General features: G+C 44.3%; 1 protein-coding gene across 4 annotated transcripts in view; it reads right to left on the reverse strand.

Moving 5' to 3' along the window:
- The window catches only part of LOC118379706 (E3 ubiquitin-protein ligase LNX-like), an 82733-nt gene extending 69024 nt beyond the window's left edge, over positions 1–13709 (reverse strand). For 2 of the 4 annotated variants that reach the window (XM_052459990.1, XM_052459982.1), the window contains exon 1: positions 13238–13388. The gene's annotated coding sequence lies outside the window, so the exon portion shown is untranslated. Of the gene's footprint in view, positions 1–13237; positions 13389–13458 lie in introns of those variants that run through there. The other 2 variants (XM_052459983.1, XM_052459988.1) reach the window with 2 other exon arrangements.
- Between the last annotated feature and the right edge of the window lie 7550 nt (positions 13710–21259).

Below are 21259 nucleotides of genomic sequence, written 5' to 3' on the forward strand. Positions count from 1 at the left end.
GCTCAGGTTAGTTATTGTTTTAGTTCACAATGGAGCCCCTAGTCCCACTCTTCATACCCCTGATACCTCCTTTGTCCCACCTCCCACATATGCGGTGACCTCACCCATTACAACCAGCATGTCCAGAGATAAAACCTCTCTCATCATCACCCAGTGCCTGGGCTTACCTCCGCCGTACCCGCAACCCACCATACCCCTGTCTGCGCATTATGCCCTGAATATATTCTACCATGCCCAGAAACCTGCTCCTTTTATTCTCTGTCCCCAACGCTCTAGGCGACCAGTTTTGATAGCCTTTAGCCGCACGCTCATACTACTCCTTCTCTGTTCCGCGGGTGATGTGGAGGTAAACCCAGGCCCTGCATGTCCCCAGGCACCCTCATTTGTTGACTTCTGTGATCGAAAAAGCCTTGGTTTCATGCATGTCAACATCAGAAGCCTCCTCCCTAAGTTTGTTTTACTCACTGCTTTCGCACACTCTGCTAACCCTGATGTCCTTGCCGTGTCTGAATCCTGGCTCAGGAAGGATTTCCATACCCAACTATAACATCTTCCGTCAAGATAGAATTGCAAAAGGGGGAGGAGTTGCAGTCTACTGCAGAGATAGCCTGCAAAGTAATGTCATACTTTCCAGGTCCATACCCAAACAGTTCGAACTACTAATTCTGAAAATTACTCTCTCCAGAAATAAGTCTCTCACTGTTGCCGCCTGCTACCGACCCCCCTCAGCTCCCAGCTGTGCCCTGGACACCATTTGTGAATTGATTGCCCCCCATCTAGCTTCAGAGTTTGTTCTGTTAGGTGACCTAAACTGGGATATGCTTAACACCCCGGCAGTCCTACAATCTAAGCAAGATGCCCTCAATCTCACACAAATCATCAAGGAACCCACCAGGTACAACCCTAACTCTGTAAGCAAGGGCACCCTCATAGACGTCATCCTGACCAACTGGCCCTCCAAATACACCTCCGCTGTCTTCAACCAGGATCTCAGCGACCACTGCCTCATTGCCTGTATCCGCTACGGTGCCGCAGTCAAACGACCACCCCTCATCACTGTCAAACGCTCCCTAAAACACTTCTGTGAGCAGGCCTTTCTAATCGACCTGGCCCGGGTATCCTGGAAGGACATTGACCTCATCCCGTCAGTTGAGGATGCCTGGTCATTCTTTAAAAGTAACTTCCTCACCATTTTAGATAAGCCTGCTCCGTTCAAAAAATGCAGAACTAAGAACAGATATAGCCCTTGGTTCACTCCAGACCTGACTGCCCTCGAAAATCAGCTGGGCTTGACAATCTGGACCCTCTATTTCTGAAACTATCCGCCGCCATTGTCGCAACCCCTATTACCAGCCTGTTCAACTTCTTTCATATCATCTGAGATCCCCAAGGATTGGAAAGCTGCCGCAGTCATCCCCCTCTTCAAAGGGGGAGACACCCTGGACCCAAACTGTTACAGACCTATATCCATTCTGCCCTGCCTATCTAAGGTCTTCGAAAGCCAAGTCAAAAAACAGGTCACTGACCATCTCGAATCCCACCGTACCTTCTCCGCTATGCAATCTGGTTTCCGAGCCGGTCACGGGTGCACCTCAGCCACACTCAAGGTTCTAAACGACATCATAACCGCCATCGATAAAAGACAGTAATGTGCAGCCGTCTTCATCGACCTTGCCAAGGCTTTCGACTCTGTCAATCACCATATTCTTATCGGCAGACTCAGTAGCCTCGGATTTTCGGATGACTGCCTTGCCTGGTTCACCAATTACTTTGCAGACAGAGTTCAGTGTGTCAAATCAGAGGGCATGCTGTCCAGTCCTCTGGCAGTCTCTATGGGGGTGCCACAGGGTTCAATTCTCGGGCCGACTCTTTTCTCTGTATATATCAATGATGTTGCTCTTGCTGCGGGCGATTCCCTGATCCACCTCTACGCAGACGACACCATTCTATATACTTTCGGCCCGTCATTGGACACTGTGCTATCTAACCTCCAAACGAGCTTCAATGCCATACAACACTCCTTCCGTGGCCTCCAACTGCTCTTAAACCCTAGTAAAACCAAATGCATGCTTTTCAACCGATCGCTGCCTGCACCCGCATGCCCGACTAGCATCACCACACTGGATGGTTCCGACCTTGAATATGTGGACACCTATAAGTACCTAGGTGTCTGGCTAGACTGCAAACTCTCCTTCCAGACCCATATCAAACATCTCCAATCGAAAATCAAATCAAGAGCCGGCTTTCTATTCCGCAACAAAGCCTCCTTCACTCACGCTGCCAAGTTTACCCTAGTAAAACTGACTATCCTACCGATCCTCGACTTCGGCGATGTCATCTACAAAATTGCTTCCAACAGTCTACTCAGCAAATTGGATGCAGTTTATCACAGTGCCATCCGTTTTGTCACTAAAGCACCTTATACTACCCACCACTGCGACTTGTATGCTCTAGTCGGCTGGCCCTCGCTACATATTAGTCGCCAGACCCACTGGCTCCAGGTCATCTACAAGGCCATGCTAGGTAAAGCTCTGCCTTATCTCAGTTCACTGGTCACGATGGCAACACCCACCCACCCGTAGCACGCGCTCCAGCAGGTGTATCTCACTGATCATCCCTAAAGCCAACACCTCATTCGGCCGCCTTTCGTTCCAGTACTCTGCTGCCTGTGACTGGAACGAATTGCAAAAATCGCTGAAGTTGGAGACTTATCTCCCTCACCAACTTCAAACATCAGCTATCTGAGCAGCTAACCGATCGCTGCAGCTGTACATAATCTATTGGTAAATAGCCCACCCATTTTCACCTACCTCATCCCCACAGTTTTTATTTATTTACTTTTCTGCTCTTTTGCACACCAATATCTCTCTACCTGTACATGATCATCTGATCATTTATCACTCCAGTGTTAATCTGCAATACTGTAATTATTCGCCTACCTCCTCATGCCTTTTGCACACATTGTATATAGACTCCCCTTTTTTCTCTGTGTTATTGACTTGTTAATTGTTTACTCCATGTGTAACTCTGTGTTGTCTGTTCACACTGCTATGCTTTATCTTGGCCAGGTCGCAGTTGCAAATGAGAACTTGTTCTCAACTAGCCTACCCGGTTAAATAAAGGTGAAATAAAATGTTTTAAAATTACGGGTCTCCTCCCATGTATTGTTGTGCACTTGTTCTTACGGGTCTCCTCCCATGTATTGTTGTGCACTTGTTCTTACGGGTCTCCTCCCATGTATTGTTGTGCACTTGTTCTTACGGGTCTCCTCCCATGTATTGTTGTGCATTGGTTCTTACGGGTCTCCTCCCATGTATTGTTGTGCACTTGTTCTTACGGGTCTCCTCCCATGTAATTGTTGTGCACTTGTTCTTACGGGTCTCCTCCCGTGTATTGTTGTGCACTTGTTCTTACGGGTCTCCTCCCATGTATTGTTGTGCACTTGTTCTTACGGGTCTCCTCCCATGTATTGTTGTGCACTTGTTCTTACGGGTCTCCTCCCGTGTATTGTTGTGCACTTGTTCTTACGGGTCTCCTCCCGTGTATTGTTGTGCACTTGTTCTTACGGGTCTCCTCCCATGTATTGTTGTGCACTTGTTCTTACGGGTCTCCTCCCATGTATTGTTGTGCACTTGTTCTTATGGGTCTCCTCCCGTGTATTGTTCTTACGGGTCTCCTCCCATGTATTGTTGTGCACTTGTTCTTACGGGTCTCCTCCCGTGTATTGTTGTGCACTTGTTCTTACGGGTCTCCTCCCATGTATTGTTGTGCACTTGTTCTTACGGGTCTCCTCCCGTGTATTGTTGTGCACTTGTTCTTACGGGTCTCCTCCCATGTATTGTTGTGCACTTGTTCTTACGGGTCTCCTCCCATGTATTGTTGTGCACTTGTTCTTATGGGTCTCCTCCCATGTAATTGTTGTGCACTTGTTCTTACGGGTCTCCTCCCATGTAATTGTTGTGCACTTGTTCTTACGGGTCTCCTCCCATGTATTGTTCTTACGGGTCTCCTCCCATGTATTGTTGTGCACTTGTTCTTACGGGTCTCGTCTCATGTATTGTTATTACGGGTCTCGTCTCATGTATTGTTCTTACGGGTCTCGTCTCATGTATAGTTCTTACGGGTCTCGTCTCATGTATAGTTATTACGGGTCTCGTCTCATGTATAGTTCTCACGGGTCTCGTCTCATGTATAGTTATTACGGGTCTCGTCTCATGTATTGTTCTTACGGGTCTCGTCTCATGTATAGTTCTTACGGGTCTCGTCTCATGTATAGTTATTACGGGTCTCGTCTCATGTATTGTTCTTACGGGTCTCGTCTCATGTATAGTTCTTACGGGTCTCGTCTCATGTATAGTTCTTACGGGTCTCGTCTCATGTATAGTTATTACGGGTCTCGTCTCCTGTATTGTTATTACGGGTCTCGTCTCATGTATAGTTCTTACGGGTCTCGTCTCATGTATAGTTCTTACGGGTCTCGTCTCATGTATAGTTATTACGGGTCTCGTCCCATGTATTGTTATTACGGGTCTCGTCCCATGTATTGTTATTACGGGTCTCGTCTCATGTATTGTTATTACGGGTCTCGTCTCATGTATTGTTATTACGGGTCTCGTCTCATGTATAGTGTATTGCGTGTCTCGTCTCATGTATTGTTATTACGGGTCTCGTCTCGTGTATTGTTATTACGGGTCTCGTCTCGTGTATTGTTATTACGGGTCTCGTCTCATGTATTGTTATTACGGGTCTCGTCTCATGTATTGTTATTACGGGTCTCGTCTCGTGTATTGTTATTACGGGTCTCGTCTCATGTATAGTGTATTGCGTGTCTCGTCCCTTGTATTTATTGGAGGTTTTACCTCGCTCTTTTGTTTGGGTTACATCCCTGTGTTTTTGTAAACATGTTTGTTTTAAGCTTTCGTCCCCGTGCCTTTGCATGTTGTATTAAAACCCTCTACATATTCCTGCGCCTGTCTCCAATCATTTATACAACGTGACATGATCCTACATTTGAAATATATACCGTTTCAAATATCTCTTCAAGTACACTGTGTGTACATTTAAACAGTATGTCTTGTCGGGACTGTAGGTTGGGACTGTAGTATCACTACGTCAACTCTGAGACAGGCGGTTTCCCCTGGCACACCGTCCTGAACAGATGGGCAGAGACGACCGGCATCCAAGGACTACGTCACCCTGGCAACAGCCATCTTTTTGGCACCCTTATGGCCCATTTTTCTGAAGCAACTCCTGACTGGTTATCGCTTAGGCTGATGATGTTATAGATAATCTGACAGGACATTGACTGACATCAACTAACCTTGTTGGGTTTCAATTCACTGAGCATCAATGTAGGGTACTGTAATGGACATAGACTAATCAAGAACTAAGTATGTCATATAAGAGAGAACCTTTTCTATAGTGTGTGATGTCCTCTATAACCTATAGTACACCTCTCCATCTGTGTGTGTGGTTGGCGGTCATGTGCGAACCCAGCAGGTACTGAGACAGTTTCCATGACGCGCTCCATAGCATTCCAAAGGGGATATACCTGACTGTCATAGGGGTCATTCAGTACCTGAGCTGAAGCACATACACACGTCCACACCAATGACTGCAAATGGTGCACATACTGTACACTAACTAGCTTTAAGAACCAGCTGTCAGAGCAGCTCACAGATCACCACACCTGTTCATAGCCCATCTGTATACAGCCCATCTATCTACCTCATCCCCATACTGTATTTATTTATTTATTTTGCTCCTTTTGCACCACAGTATCTCCACTTGCACATCCATCTTTTGCACATCTACAATTATAGTGTTTAATTGCCATATTGTAATTACTTCGCCACCATGGCCTATTTATTGCCTTAACTCCCTTATTTGACCTAATTTGCAATCACTGTACATAGACTTTTTCTTTTTTCTACTGTATTATTGACTGTATGTTTTGTTCATTCCATGTGTAACTCTGTCGTTGTATGTGTCAAACTACTTTGCTTTATCTTGATCAGGTCGCAGTTGCAAATGAAAACTTGTTCTCAACTAGCCTACCTTGTTAAATAAAGGTGAAATAAAAAATAAAATAACAGGCATGCCCACAAACATAGACATGCCCACACGTGCCTATACTGTACACACCCAGATATACACACTCGCACATAAACATGGACAGAGTACACATCAGCTAGTTGTAAACACACACACAGGCCTTAGCCTAAGTAACAGGCAGAGTTGCGAGTTCTGTCTGTTTGCTGTGTGTGCCTGGGAGGAGGACTGTGGTAATAACAGCAAGCTGAACCAGACTATAACAAAGCTGGAGCTCCCGCGTGTTTTAATTATTTTATTTATTTCACCTTTATTTAACCAGGTAGGCTAGTTGAGAACAAGTTCTCATTTACAACTGCGGCCTGGCCCAACGCTCCCGCGGTGGGCCGCTGTGATTATTTTATCCTGTGACTATTCTCTACCTCTCTCTGTCTCTACCTCTCTCTGTCTCTACCTCTCTCTGTCTCTACCTCTCTCTGTCTCTACCTCTCTCTGTCTCTACCTCTCTCTGTCTCTACCTCTATATGTCTCTACCTCTATATGTCTCTACCTCTATATTACATTTACATTTAAGTCATTTAGCAGACGCTCTTATCCAGAGCGACTTACAAATTGGTGCATTCACCTTATGACATCCAGTGGAACATCCACTTTACAATAGTGCATCTAAATCTTTTAAGGGGGGTGAGAAGGATTACTTTATCCTATCCTAGGTATTCCTTAAAGAGGTGGGGTTTCAGGTGTCTCCGGAAGGTGGTGATTGACTCCGCTGTCCTGGCGTCGTGAGGGAGTGTGTTCCACCATTGGGGAGCCAGAGCAGCGAACAGTTTTGACTGGGCTGAGCGGGAACTGTACTTCCTCAGTGGTAGGGAGGCGAGCAGGCCAGAGGTGGATGAACGCAGTGCCCTTGTTTGGGTGTAGGGCCTGATCAGAGCCTGGAGGTACTGAGGTGCCGTTCCCCTCACAGCTCCGTAGGCAAGCACCATGGTCTTGTAGCGGATGCGAGCTTCAACTGGAAGCCAGTGGAGAGAGCGGAGGAGCGGGGTGACGTGAGAGAACTTGGGAAGGTTGAACACCAGACGGGCTGCGGCGTTCTGGATGAGTTGTAGGGGTTTAATGGCACAGGCAGGGAGCCCAGCCAACAGCGAGTTGCAGTAATCCAGACGGGAGATGACAAGTGCCTGGATTAGGACCTGCGCCGCTTCCTGTGTGAGGCAGGGTCGTACTCTGCGGATGTTGTAGAGCATGAACCTACAGGAACGGGCCACCGCCTTGATGTTAGTTGAGAACGACAGGGTGTTGTCCAGGATCACGCCAAGGTTCTTAGCGCTCTGGGAAGAGGACACAATGGAGTTGTCAACCGTGATGGCGAGATCATGGAACGGGCAGTCCTTCCCCGGGAGGAAGAGCAGCTCCGTCTTGCCGAGGTTCAGCTTGAGGTGGTGATCCGTCATCCACGCTGATATGTCTGCCAGACATGCAGAGATGCGATTCACCACCTGGTCATCAGAAGGAGGAAAGGAGAAGATTAATTGTGTGTCGTCTGCATAGCAATGATAGGAGAGACCATGTGAGGTTATGACAGAGCCAAGTGACTTGGTGTATAGCGAGAATAGGAGAGGGCCTAGAACAGAGCCCTGGGGGACACCAGTGGTGAGAGCGCGTGGTGAGGAGACAGATTCTCGCCACGCCACCTGGTAGGAGCGACCTGTCAGGTAGGACGCAATCCAAGCGTGGGCCGTGCCGGAGATGCCCAACTCGGAGAGGGTGGAGAGGAGGATCTGATGGTTCACAGTATCGAAGGCAGCCGATAGGTCTAGAAGGATGAGAGCAGAGGAGAGAGAGTTAGCTTTAGCGGTGCGGAGCGCCTCCGTGATACAGAGAAGAGCAGTCTCAGTTGAATGACTAGTCTTGAAACCTGACTGATTTGGATCAAGAAGGTCATTCTGAGAGAGATAGCGGGAGAGCTGGCCAAGGACGGCACGTTCAAGAGTTTTGGAGAGAAAAGAAAGAAGGGATACTGGTCTGTAGTTGTTGACATCGGAGGGATCGAGTGTAGGTTTTTTCAGAAGGGGTGCAACTCTCGCTCTCTTGAAGACAGAAGGGACGTAGCCAGCGGTCAGGGATGAGTTGATGAGCGAGGTGAGGTAAGGGAGAAGGTCTCCGGAAATGGTCTGGAGAAGAGAGGAGGGGATAGGGTCGAGCGGGCAGGTTGTTGGGCGGCCGGCCGTCACAAGACGCGAGATTTCATCTGGAGAGAGAGGGGAGAAACAGGTCAGAGCACCGGGTAGGGCAGTGTGAGCAGAACCAGCGGTGTCGTTTGACTTAGCAAACGAGGATCAGATGTCGTCGACCTTCTTTTCAAAATGGTATATGTCTCTACGACAGACAGACAGACACAGACAGACAGTCTGTCTCTCTCTCTCTCTCTCTCTCTCTCTCTTTCTTTCACTCTTTCACTCTCTCAGGAAGACACAGGTTAAGAAGAAGTATGATATAGAGGTAAGATGTGAGGATAGAGAGAACAGAATGTATACATGTTTAATATATGTGTAGTCTATACAGACAACGGCAGCAGAACAATAATTCACAGAGTCCTCTGCAGTATCTGGAACTCATTAACCAAAGCAATGCCTTTGTGTAATAAAACACTAAAATCTCTGAGGTTTACATTCACAAACACATACACACACATACGCATGCATGCCGGCACACACACGCAACAAAGCACTCAGAGGAGACACACCCGTGCCCGGGGAACACCTCCCAGAGATCATTATCTCAGTGTTAATCCTCAGAGTGACAACACACCCCCGGGGAGCTCCAACCCACTCTGCTCTAACCTGCTGTGGAGGGAAATAGAGAGTGACACACAGCTGACGGCCATGACAGACTGAAACGTGACGAGGCTAAACGCCCACCTCACCAGCCATACAATAACCAGGCCGACACGATTCATAAGAAAGAGAAATTAAGCCTCAGCCTTTCTAAAGTAATCAGTTTGATTGGACTTCCTTTATTGGCTTTTGTTCACACCCCGTTTAATGAAATCATCCATTTTCTAGAGACAAGTCCTTTGTGTAACCAGGGTAACCTTTGCCCAACATTCAGGGAGGAAAGACGATGAACGATGGCATAAGGAAACCATTAAATGTAGACGGTGGCCAGAACCACTCATACGAGACTTAATCCAATGACTCATGAATACAAACGGCTCACATACCGTACACATTACGCAGACAATCATCCAATGCACAAAGTCTCACACACACATTGGTCAGTGTGTATCTCCAATGACCGTGTGATACAGTGTGAGTTGATGAGTTAGTAATGATACAACCCAGTGCTTACTCAGCTCTTTTCCTTATGGCTCTGGTTGAAAAACAACCTTTTGACAACTTGTGTGTTACTGTCAGCATTTTAATGTCTGCAGTATACCAGTGTGTAGCTCTGTAAATGTGTCCCATACTCCTATGATAATGTAAACTAATGCAGCTAATGCACATCCTGCTAGCACAACAAACGTCAGTGACACTAAACCACAAAAACCTGCGTTGACCTGACAAATCTAAACCTTTCAAAAGCGCACCAATTACAGTTCCATAAAAAACACACCCTGTCCCTCACCCACGCAGAAACAAACTGTAGGCATATACAGCACATGGGGGTCAGAGTATCCTGTGACATGTAACTATGTGTATGTCATGTGGAATGGAACAGCATGAGTGCAGTGTGCATGCTACAGTGGACATAATGAAGGTCTCATTTACTGTACTGCTTCTATACTAACCTATGCCTGGTTCTTCAAGGAGTTAACAGCTCACATAGCCAGATTATGGTATGTAGGTTCCCAGGCCGGTAGGTTCAGTGGGTTGTCTGAGGCAGGCAGGCAGGGTTGTTCCGACATGTTAGTCACAGGCAGGGCATTCCACAGCCCTGTGTTCCAAACACACATGCTCAGAGCAGCAATATCAGAGAGGGGCACCGTGGTAATAACATAGAAACCCACTTGTGCCCCATGATGAAATCCGGTGATTATAAAGCTGATTTTTAATAAACAGCCAAATTAATAATTAATGTGTCACACTGCAGATAATCATGACATGTTAAAGTTAAGGGACACACAAGGAGACTGTAGGTCAAACAAAGCAATTGTACAGAGAGAGAAAATGGGAATAAGATAAGATACAAGGACAATATCAATTATATTCACACTGAGAACAAGACTCCATGAACACATGAACACACACCCCGTCAACACACCCTGTCAACATACTCAAGGGGTTCCCAAACTTTTTTAGCCCAGGACACCATTTTGATATCAGAAATTTTTCGCAAACCTAACCATGTATAAAAAAATGTAATTAACAGCTAATGTTGACTGTGTTATTTGGGGCGATGACAGTCACAATTGAAAACATTCTAACAGTATTTCTGATTGTCTGTTAGAAACATGCACAGCTATGGGGGCATAGTTCGCTTTTGAAAGAGTCTCTCTCCAATAAGAATGATTTCCTCAGTCACTCATCTGTAGAATGTTTTTGTATTTCCCTTGTATGCTTGCATTCAGTCCGTTCACTTTCCCAAATATATCTCTGACATAAGCACGGAAACACATTTTCTTTTCATTACACAAAAAGTCAAACAGTTTTTTTTTACATCCATTGTGAATGACAACAGCTCCTCTCTCAGTGCGAAACATCTTTCCAACTCTCCCCCTCGATAACCAACCAGCCTTGGTGTGAAAGAGAACATTGCCATGTTCTGATCACATATCTCCACATCATTTTGCAACCAGGCGTGTGTGCAGTGGATGTGGTTTGATGTAGCTTACAATCGAAGTTGCCTGCTGCAGTATATGTCTGAGATCTGTGCTCAGATCTTTTGCCTCCAGTTGCTCTCAGTGTATCATACAATGCGTCCATATGGCAGAGGGAGACACATTCATAACTAGAGTACAGAGTCCTGCCTGCCGCACAGCCATAGATGGAGCCTCATCTGTGCAAAAGCACACCATTCAGTCCCATGGAATCTATTTTTTGTAAATATAGCCACACAGCACACTGAACATTCCCTGTGCTGTTTCAAGCTCAGGAATCGAGAAACAGAACAATATGTCCTCCTGAATAGCATGTCCAACATCTATAGCGAACAAAATTCAATGCATGGGCATCTCAGCCCTCACAGCTATCGTCCATTGGAGATCATAAACTGGGGAGTTTTCGAGTTGTTCAGTCAGTTTCCTCTTGATTGCTAGCAATAGCATGAATATCTGACAAAATATTGATGTGGGTTTCTGTGCCTCTGCCATTGTTTTTACTATATCAATTGTGGCCAGTAATATCAAAGTCTCTGCAATAGTGTGTGGTTTCATAGCGTAGCAGGCCTAGCCATTCACCGTGGGAATGATTCAAGTGCAACAATAACGTTTCCCATGATCTAAGGGCTCTCTCTGGTTAAATTTGATATTTTAGATTTGAATAATTTTCATTTAGATTTTTAAGGTTAGCCACATTACAATGATTTTGAGTTACTAAGACGATATTATAATATATACATTCTTTTGTATATATTTAGTTTTTTCAGGATTTTGAAAATCTCCCTCAATTTTCATATCAGGCAACCCAACGTGGGGTCGCGACCCCTAGTTTGGGAACCACTGACAAATCCTATCTACACAACCTGTCAACACAACCTGTCAACACTTTCTGTCACAACCCTGTCAACACCATCTGTCAACACCTTCTTTCAACATACTATGTCAACAGCCTGTCAACATACCCAGTCAATACATTGTGAACACCTCCTGTCAACACCTCCTGTCAACACCTCCTGTCAACACAACCACATAGTTCACTAGGGTTGCATAATTCAATAAATTCCCTGTTTTTCCAGAAATCCTGGTTGGAAGATCCCAGATTTCCTGCTCATTCCCTCCTGATTCCGGGATTTTTTTGGGGAAAAACAGGGAATTTATTAAACTTTTTTTTTTTTCAACCCTACACTTCACACATGGTTTAGTTTTTGTGTAATATTGATGTGTGTACACATATCAAGTGTATCAACCTGGACTAAGGGGTATAACATAGTATAACATAGTAAACATACCATTTGTCTCTCTCCATTTGTATGATATGTTACGTATGGTATGTCTTAATTTGTGGATGTCCATCATCCATTTTAGGATATTTTGTTACTAATTACAATTTATATGATATGCTACAAATTGCAATTTGTACAATATGTTATGAATTTGCAATACGTTGTGGCTAACATTAGCAAGGTGGCTAGGTAGCTAATGCTAGCATTAGCTAGGCAGCTAGCGTTACCTAGGCTAGGGGTTAGGGTTCGGGGTTAAGGTTAGGGTTAAGGTAAGGGTTAAGGTTAGGAGTTAGGTTACATGGTTAGGGGAAGGGTTAGCTAACCTGCTAAGTAGCTGCAAATTAGTAAGTAGTTGCAAAGTTTCTAAGTAACTAAAATGCTAAAGTTGTCCTTGATGAGAATCGAACATGCAACTTTTGTGTTACCCCCCTAAAGTCAGTTCATGAAGGTTAGACTATTTAACATAATGTGTGCTAGTTATGTAATATGCATACTGTAGGAAAGTAATTGGTTCATCATTATCCAGCCAGGTGGTTGAGCTCTAAGGAGCTCCAGCCTAGAGGGCACTGTGTGTACCATGACTTCTAATACCACACTTAAACAAACAATTAGATATTAGCAAATAAGCTTCCCAGATCCAGAAATCTATCAAACATGATTTAAGATTAAAACACAGACTATGGTAATCAATGCCCTCTCTACACCCTGTCCATTAAGTCTACTGTCTGGAACAGCAGAGCTCAGAGGACAGGAGAGAAGCAGGCAGCCAATGAGCTGAATGGAGTGGTTCTAATGGCTCAGTCTGTCTGGATCAGAACAGAGTTACACTCAGAGGCTCATAACAGATCATATGGATAAGTTACTGTACAGACACTTACAGAGACAGGACAATTATAGGGAAGAGAACATGTCTGACACACACACACACACACACACACACACACACACACACACACACACACACACACACACACACACACACACACACACTGCAAACAGCATTCAAATTACTTTCATGAATGCAAATACACAAACAGAAGTATGAGACAATAGACAGACTGTCAAGTAGACATATTCTACTTACTGTTAACCTTCAGAGCTGTGTAGATAGGTAGCAGTCATACATTCTGATCACAGAGTTTGTTGTAGTACTCACAGAACTCACAGAGCAACTTCAGGCAAAGCGGCTTCACCTGGTCAGGTAATACTTAGGAAAGGGTGTAACTCTAGATCTGTCAAAGAGCCATAGAGGGAGAGGGGGAATGGAGGGAGGGAGAAAGTATGAACTGCAGGTGAACACAATACCTGTTGATTGGCTGGTGGAGTTCAGTAAGGAAATGTCCCGGTCACAGAACCTGTTGATTGGCTGGTGGAGTTCAGTAAGGAAATGTCCCGGTCACAGAACCTGTTGATTGGCTGGTGGAGGTCAGTAAGGAAATGTTAGGTTGCTGCCGGTCTTGGGGAAATTCTGGGATAGAGAACAGGACAGAACAGAGTCAGAGAGTTGTGGATGTGCTGTGATGACCCAGAGCCGGCTGCTAACATCTGGAAGCTGGTCCAGGTGACCAGGAAGTGGCAGAGAAGGGCGGGTCCAGAGCAAAGGTAGACAGAAAAGTGGCTTAACCTGCTCTGGGAGGGAGGGAGACTGGGAGAGGCTTGGACTGTTTCCCATACAGGGATAGACAAATAGCGCTGGAGGGAGGGAGAGGGAGAGCAAGGAGGAAACTAAACTAAACAACACACAACAAACCAGACATATTTTGTTAATTGTCAGATAATGAGGTATATTCCAGATTGAATATTGTATGTGTATGTATATTACTGTACATATTTAACACGTTCCCTGTGTATAACCATATATTTTGGAACATTGAAAGTTAATATTGTGAGGCTATGTTATACATGTTTTACCTCCTGTTTCAGGAAGTGATGTCACTGAGTACTGCCCCTATATATAGGACCCCCCCCCACACACCTGAGATATGGATGCCTGATGAAGACCTAGGGGTCGAAACGTTGTTGTAAATAAATGTCACCTGGGAGCATAAGCAGCAGTGTGCGGCGTTTTCCTTTCTGTTTCCCATTGTACAGATTAATACCAGCTGTAGACTCAGCAGGACTGTGTACCACCTACACACAACACTAAAATACACACGCACACTAGACCAGGGATGGGCAACTTTGATGGGGGTGGGGCCTACAAAAAAATCTAAACTCATCCAGACCCACGCATGAAGTCAACTTATTTGTGCAATCAATTTATTTCTGCAGTTAAACTACTTAACTCTCTTAAATGCATTATAGCATTAACCAGGGCTGGCTCTAGCCTTTTAGGGGCCCTATGTGACATCTGGTTGAGGGACCCCCACACCTTGCGGGCACACTTTTTTACTGGTCCCGTCTTGGCGGTAGAGTTTAATGTTCATTTCCTGCAATTCTACATACAGTGGCAAGAACAAGTATGTGATGTGATCCCTTTGGAATTATCTGGATTTCTGCATAAATTGGTCATAAAATTGGATCTGATCTGTATCTAAGTCACAACAACAGACAAACACAGTCTGCATAAACTAATAACACATCAATTATTGTATCTGGATGTCATAAGGTGAATGCACCAATTTGTAAGTCGCTCTGGATAAGAGCGTCTGCTAAATGACTTAAATGTAAATGTAAATTATGTATTTTTCTTGTCTATATTGAATACATCATTCTAGCATACAGTACACAGTGTAGGTTGGAAAAAGTATGTGAACCCCTAAGGTAATGACTTCTCCAAAAGCTAATTGGAGTCAGGAGTCAGCTAACCTGGAGTACAAACATTGAGACGAGATTGCAGATGTTGGTTAGAGCTGCCCTGCCCTATAAAAAACTTGCTGTTCACAAGAAGCATTGCCTTGTAAACCATGCCTCGAACAAAAGAGATCTCAGAAGACCCAAGATTAAGAATTGCTGACTTGCATAAAGCTGGAAAGGGTTACAAAAGTATCTCTAAAATCCTTGATGTTCATCAGCCCGTGGTAAGACACATTGTCTATAAATGGAGAAAGTTCAGCACTTGCTACTCTTCCTAGGAGAGGCTGTCCTGCAAAGATGACTGCAAGATCACACCACAGAATGCTCAATGAGGTTAAGAAGAACTTAGTGTCAGCTAAAGACTTACAGAAATATCTGGAACATGCAAACATCTCTGTTGACGAGTCTACAATACTTAAAACACTAAACAAGAATGGTGTTTATGGGAGGACACCACGGAAGAAGCCACTGTTGTCCAAAAAAAACACATTGCTGCATGTCTGAAGTTCGCAAAAGAGCACCTGGACGTTCCACAGCGCTACTGGCAAAATATTCTGTGGACAGATGAAACTACAGTTGAGTTGTTTGGAAGGAACACACAACACTATGTGTGGAGAAAAAAAAGGCACAGCACACCAACATCAAAACCTCATCCCAACTGTAAAGTATGGTGGAGGGAGCATCATGGTTTGGGGCTGCTATGTTGCCTCAGGGCCTGGAGAGCTTGCTATCATCGACAGAAAAATGAATTACCAAGATTATCAAGACATTTTGCAGGAGAATGTAAGGCTACCTGTCTGCCAATTGAAGCTCAACAGAGGTTGGGTGATGCAACAGGACAACGGCCCAAAACACAGAAGTAAATCAACAACAGAATGGCTTCAACAGACAAATATATGCCTTCTGTAGTGGTGACTCAAATTCTGTGTTGAGTCCTGACCTCAACCCGATTGAGATGCTGTGGCATGACCTCAAGAGCGGTTCACACCAGACATCCCAAGAATATTGCTGAACTGAAACAGTTTTGTAAAGCGGAATGGTCCAAAATTCCTCCTGACCGTTGTGCAGGTCTGATCCGCAACTACAGAAACATTTGGTTGAGGTTATTGCTGCCAAAGGAGGGTCATTCAGTTATCAAAACCAAGGGTTCACATACTTTTCCCACCCTGCACTGTGAATGTTTACACGGTGTGTTCAATAAAGACATGAAAACGTATAATTGTTTGTGTGTTATTAGTTTGAGCAGACTGTGTTTGTCTATTGTTGTGCCTTAGATGAAGATCAGTTCAGATGATGCAGAAGTCCAGGTAATTCCAAAGGATTCACTTACTTTTTCTTGACACTGTATTTTGCCATTCGAGAAAATGTTGCCGTTTCAAAGCAAGTTTTCTTCAATTCTACACATTTCGCCATTGGGCAGAGAGAACATATATACATTTGATGACAAATTTCATCCAATTCAACTAATCATGCAGAGAGAAACATTTTGCAGTTTTGCAGCTAATTTCTTGCAATTTTATACATTTTGTCATCAGGGGATTTTTTTGCAATTTAAAGCAAATTTCCTGCAATTCTGTGCATTTCGCATGCTTTTTGCCATTGTAATTTGATATGAGTGAGAGTGACTAACTGTCACGCCTTGGTCTTAGTATTTTGTGTTTTCTTTATTATTTGTTCAGGCCAGGGTGTGACATGGGGTTATTGTATTGTCGTATTGGGGTTTTTGTAGGCATTGGGATTGTGGTTGATTAGGGGTGTGTCTAGTATAGGCTTGGCTGCCTGAGGCGGTTCTCAATCAGAGTCAGGTGATTCTTGTTGTCTCTGATGGGGAACCGTATTTAGGTAGCCTGGGTTTCACTGTGTATTTCGTGGGTGATTGTTCCTGTCTCTGTGTAGTTTCACCAGATAGGCTGTAATTAGGTTTCACGTTCCGTTTTGTTGTTTTTGTATTTATTAGTTATTTCATGTATCGTTCCGTTTTTCTTCATTAAAGACATGAGTAACAACCACGCTGCATTTCGGTCCGACTTTCTTTCAACAAACGAAGAACGGCGTTACACTAACAAAATCAATGGGGGCCACCAGGAGGTCAGGGCACGTGCCCTGCGTGCCCTGTCGGTATTCGGCCGTGATTAATACAAGTTTAGATAGATGGCTAGACTAATTTACCAATCTAAAAATTGTTAGCTGGCATGGGCTAACTGCTGATGCACAGCGAAATGTCGAAATTGCACTTTTTGTATTCTACTATTCTAACTCTCAAACAGCAAGTTGACAGAGATTTCTCGGAAGTAGATCGGGGTGCCTTGTGAGGATCAGGACGAGGAGTGGCTAATCTGCCTTTGCCATCCATACTGTTAGCCAACATACAATCTCTGGAAAATAAGTGGGACGAACAAAAAGCACATATATCCTACCAACGGGACATCTCCAGGCCCCCCTAGGCAGCAAAGCATTGTTGCTACTCTCTGTTATTATCTATGCATAGTCACTTTAATAACTCTACCTACATATACATATTACCTCAATTACCTCGACTAACCTGTGCCTCTGCACATTGTCTCTTTACCGGTACCCCCTGTACCCCCTGTATATAGCCTCACTATTGTTATTTTACTGCTGCTCTTTAATTATTTGTTACTTTCATTTCTTCCTTTTTGGGGGGTATTTTCTTAAAACGGCATTGTTGGTTAAGGGCTTGTAAGTGAGCAATTCACTGTAAGGTCTACTACACCTGTTGTATTCGTCGCATGTGACAAATACAATTTGATTTGATTCGAAGTTGAGACCTCGACTGAATTCCTTTATTTATTTTTGTTGGGGACCCGTTTTTGGAAATTGATCTGAAGCTATCAGTTAGTTGTCCATCCCTGCACTAGACCAACCAGAACACAATCCTATTCTAGGACAAACATGGTCATATACTACAGAGACAGACTTTGTCCTAGCATCTTCCTGCTCAAGGAAAAACATCACTTCGTAATCTAAAGCAAATTCCAACTTGGCAGCTACGCTAACCAGAGATAGAGAGCATTAAGGCTTAGACAACAATACCAGGATGTGTGTACAACACAGATGAACACAGATATTAAACCAGGGGCTTGGACAGATTCCTGTATCTTTGTTATGGTTTTTCTGCTTTCTGACAATAGTTCCTTTTTACAACCCACGAAGACCACATATATGTGTGTCAATGTGTACAAAACAGCTGCTATCCTACGTTTTTGTTGTGGTTTGTGCATAGCCTACATCACAGTTTTCTCTGTAAACCCAGAACATGAGCCATCAACAGCTGTTTCAGTGAGACAGACAGACACACGTACACAGACAGGCAGACAGACAGAGACTGAGAGTTAATGATAAACTTAATCATCAGAGTATGACACATCTGATAATTGAATCACTATAGCTAGATGTGAGCCTGCCGATTGCATTTCAGCTAGTTCTGTGTTAAATAAAACCCCACACACTCCTGTATATGCCAGTCAATGTTTTATTTTATTACAGAAGTTGGAAACGAGCTGGCATTGGACAGGCAAAAGTTAATCCTTCAGTCAGACAATTTGCAGTCAGTTTTCTTTGGCATCTTCCCCGCTCTGGAGTCCCTTAAGTTGATGGAAGTGGGTGGGTGATTCAATAAAAGTATACATGTTTTGTGCTTAAAATGACAGTAATGTGTGTATCTCTGTGTGCATGTAGGGATCTCCTGCCACACAGCACCAGTAAGTACTATGGTGGCAAATAAGTAGGACAGAAGTAGTAACCCAATGAAATGTATGGTAGCATTGCTAAATCCTCCATTGAAAATCCTCCCCCATCAAAACAGACCTAATCAAAGACCTAAAGGCACGTAGCCTTTAGTGACCCTTTGTCAAACCTCAAATGAATCTTGTCGCCTCGGAAAATCACAGCAGAAACTCTACAAGTCCATCTGTCTAAAGAATCAAATCCTTTCTAAGTGCTCATGCAGATTTCAGGTCCCTTTACATAACATCTCCAGCCATTCAGTGGAGTTTAATGACCCATACCAATTCTCCAGAATGTGAGAATGGCATCTATACATATCATTTGATTGTGTAAGGGTCTCTGCGTGTAAATGAGGTGCCATCTGTGCATGGATCGCTATGTGATCATTTGTCCGCTATAATATATATATATATTTTTTATTTCACCTATATTTAACCAGGTAGGCTATTTACAACTGCAACCTGGCCAAGATAAAGCAAAGCAGTGCGACTTAAACAACAACACAGAGTTACACACGGAATAAACAAACATACAGTCAATAATACAATCGAAAAAGTATATGTGCAATGTGTGCAAATTAGGTAGGATAACAGAGGTAAGGCAATAAATAGTCCATAGTGGCGAAATAATTACAATATAGCAATTAAACACTGGAGTGATAGATGTGCAGAAGATGAATGTGCAAGTAGAGATACCGGGGTACAAAGGAGCAAATAAATAACAGTATGGGGATGAGGGAGTTCTCACCCTACATCCTTCTGTTGTCTTTTCCCTGAAGCAAAGTTGTTGTAGGCCTAGTCAGTCGTACCTGTGTCACGTTCTGACCTTAGTTCCATTGTTTTGTCTTTGTTTTAGTGTGGTCAGGGCGTGAGTTGGGGTGGGCAGTCTATGTTTGTTTTTCTATGATGTATTTTGCGTTTGGCCTGGTATGGTTCTCAATCAGAGGCAGGTGTCGTTAGTTGTCTCTGATTGAGAATCATACTCAGGTAGCGTTTTCCCACCAGTGTTTGGTGGATGATTGTTTTCTGTGTCTGTGTTCCACACGGAACTGTTTCGGTTTTCCTTTCTGTCTTTCTATTTGTTATTTTGTATTTTCGTGTTCAGTGATTTTGTTCATTAAAACATGACGAACACGTACCACGCTGCATAATGGTCCGATCTCTCATACTCCTCGTGAGAGGAGGACAAATCCCATTACAACCTGGATGGGGGAGCGGATGCTGCGGTGGAAATGGTGTTGTAGGGCTCTAATAGTCAACGGGAGCCAAATGACCCCTAGTAGGTTAAACCAAAACCCTGACTTTCAGAGGTCATTAAACAACCCACAGCACTTGTTACAGCATCTCTTCACCACATAATGGTTGGGAATGTGTTCCCAATCTTCCTACCTGGTAATATAAAGTTCAACACCAGAGATAAATGTGCTTTTTGCATGGTTTTAGATTGCCTCTTCATCAATGATGTACGTGCTTGGATTGTGCTTTTTCACTTTCTACCACTTGTCTGTCTTTAGTTGGCATTCACTCAACTCTGGTCTCATCGCCCTCCCACCCCTATGGGAGGGCAGCTCCTGCTCAGCCCAGGCACAGCTCTTCTCTGTCCTGGAACCCCAATGGTGGAACAAACGTCCCCTTAAAGTCAGGACAGCTGAGTCCCTGCCCATCTTCCGGAAAAGTCTGAAACCCTACCTCTTTTATCTTAAATAACTCTCACAGCGACCCCCCAATGTAATTTAACATGTTTGAGACTCACTAACTCACTATGTATTTTTAATGTTGATACACAATTTATAGAGTATGACATACTCTTATAGATGATTTCTGAAGCAGTCATGCATTGCTTATGAAGCCTTTATGTATGCTATATAAAGCTTTTATAAGTTTGTTTCAAGTGGGACCCAACTCGGTCACACTCACATCCCCTCTCTCTCTCCCCTCACATCCTCCCAACCACCACCCCTCTCTCTTCCCCTCTACCCCGCCTCTCTCTCACTATCTCTGTCTCCCTCTCTTTATCTCTCTCCCCCTCTCATCAGTCTGTGATTGGAAGTGCGGTATTTGTCACAGTGTAATCTCCGGCTGGGTTTTTGAGCCCGCCCAGCAGCCAATCAGGCTGACGAGGGTCTTTGTGAGTGAGTGAGTGAGTGAGTGAGGGTTGATGAACTAACAGCTCTGTTTCGCTGAGTGACCTTTATTGCTGTCATCTATCACTCGGTCCATCCAGACCCTCCTCCCCTCCTCTCCTCTGCTCTCCTCTACAGGGCCAGGGATGCTTACTGATTATGTGTTTACAGGTTCGGTAAAATACAACGGCTATTGTAGTATTAGGTCCCTACCAGGCTTGGTTCTACATTTGCAGCCCCAAAGAATGTGCAATACATGCAAGATTCTGTTCAGTATTTGTCGTAACGTGGCTTGGTGATACAGTAAATGGTATTCCACCTTAATCAGCCCCATCTCAGGTGTAGCTGTGGCTACTGTCACTGCAGATGCTCCGCTGAGTCCTTGCAGTGTCTTCTATCTGCTGGTGTGAAATGAGACTTCATAGTGATTAAGTTACTACT

The sequence above is a fragment of the Oncorhynchus keta genome, chromosome 1 (genome assembly GCF_023373465.1).
Source record: "Oncorhynchus keta strain PuntledgeMale-10-30-2019 chromosome 1, Oket_V2, whole genome shotgun sequence".
NCBI lineage: Eukaryota > Metazoa > Chordata > Actinopteri > Salmoniformes > Salmonidae > Oncorhynchus > Oncorhynchus keta.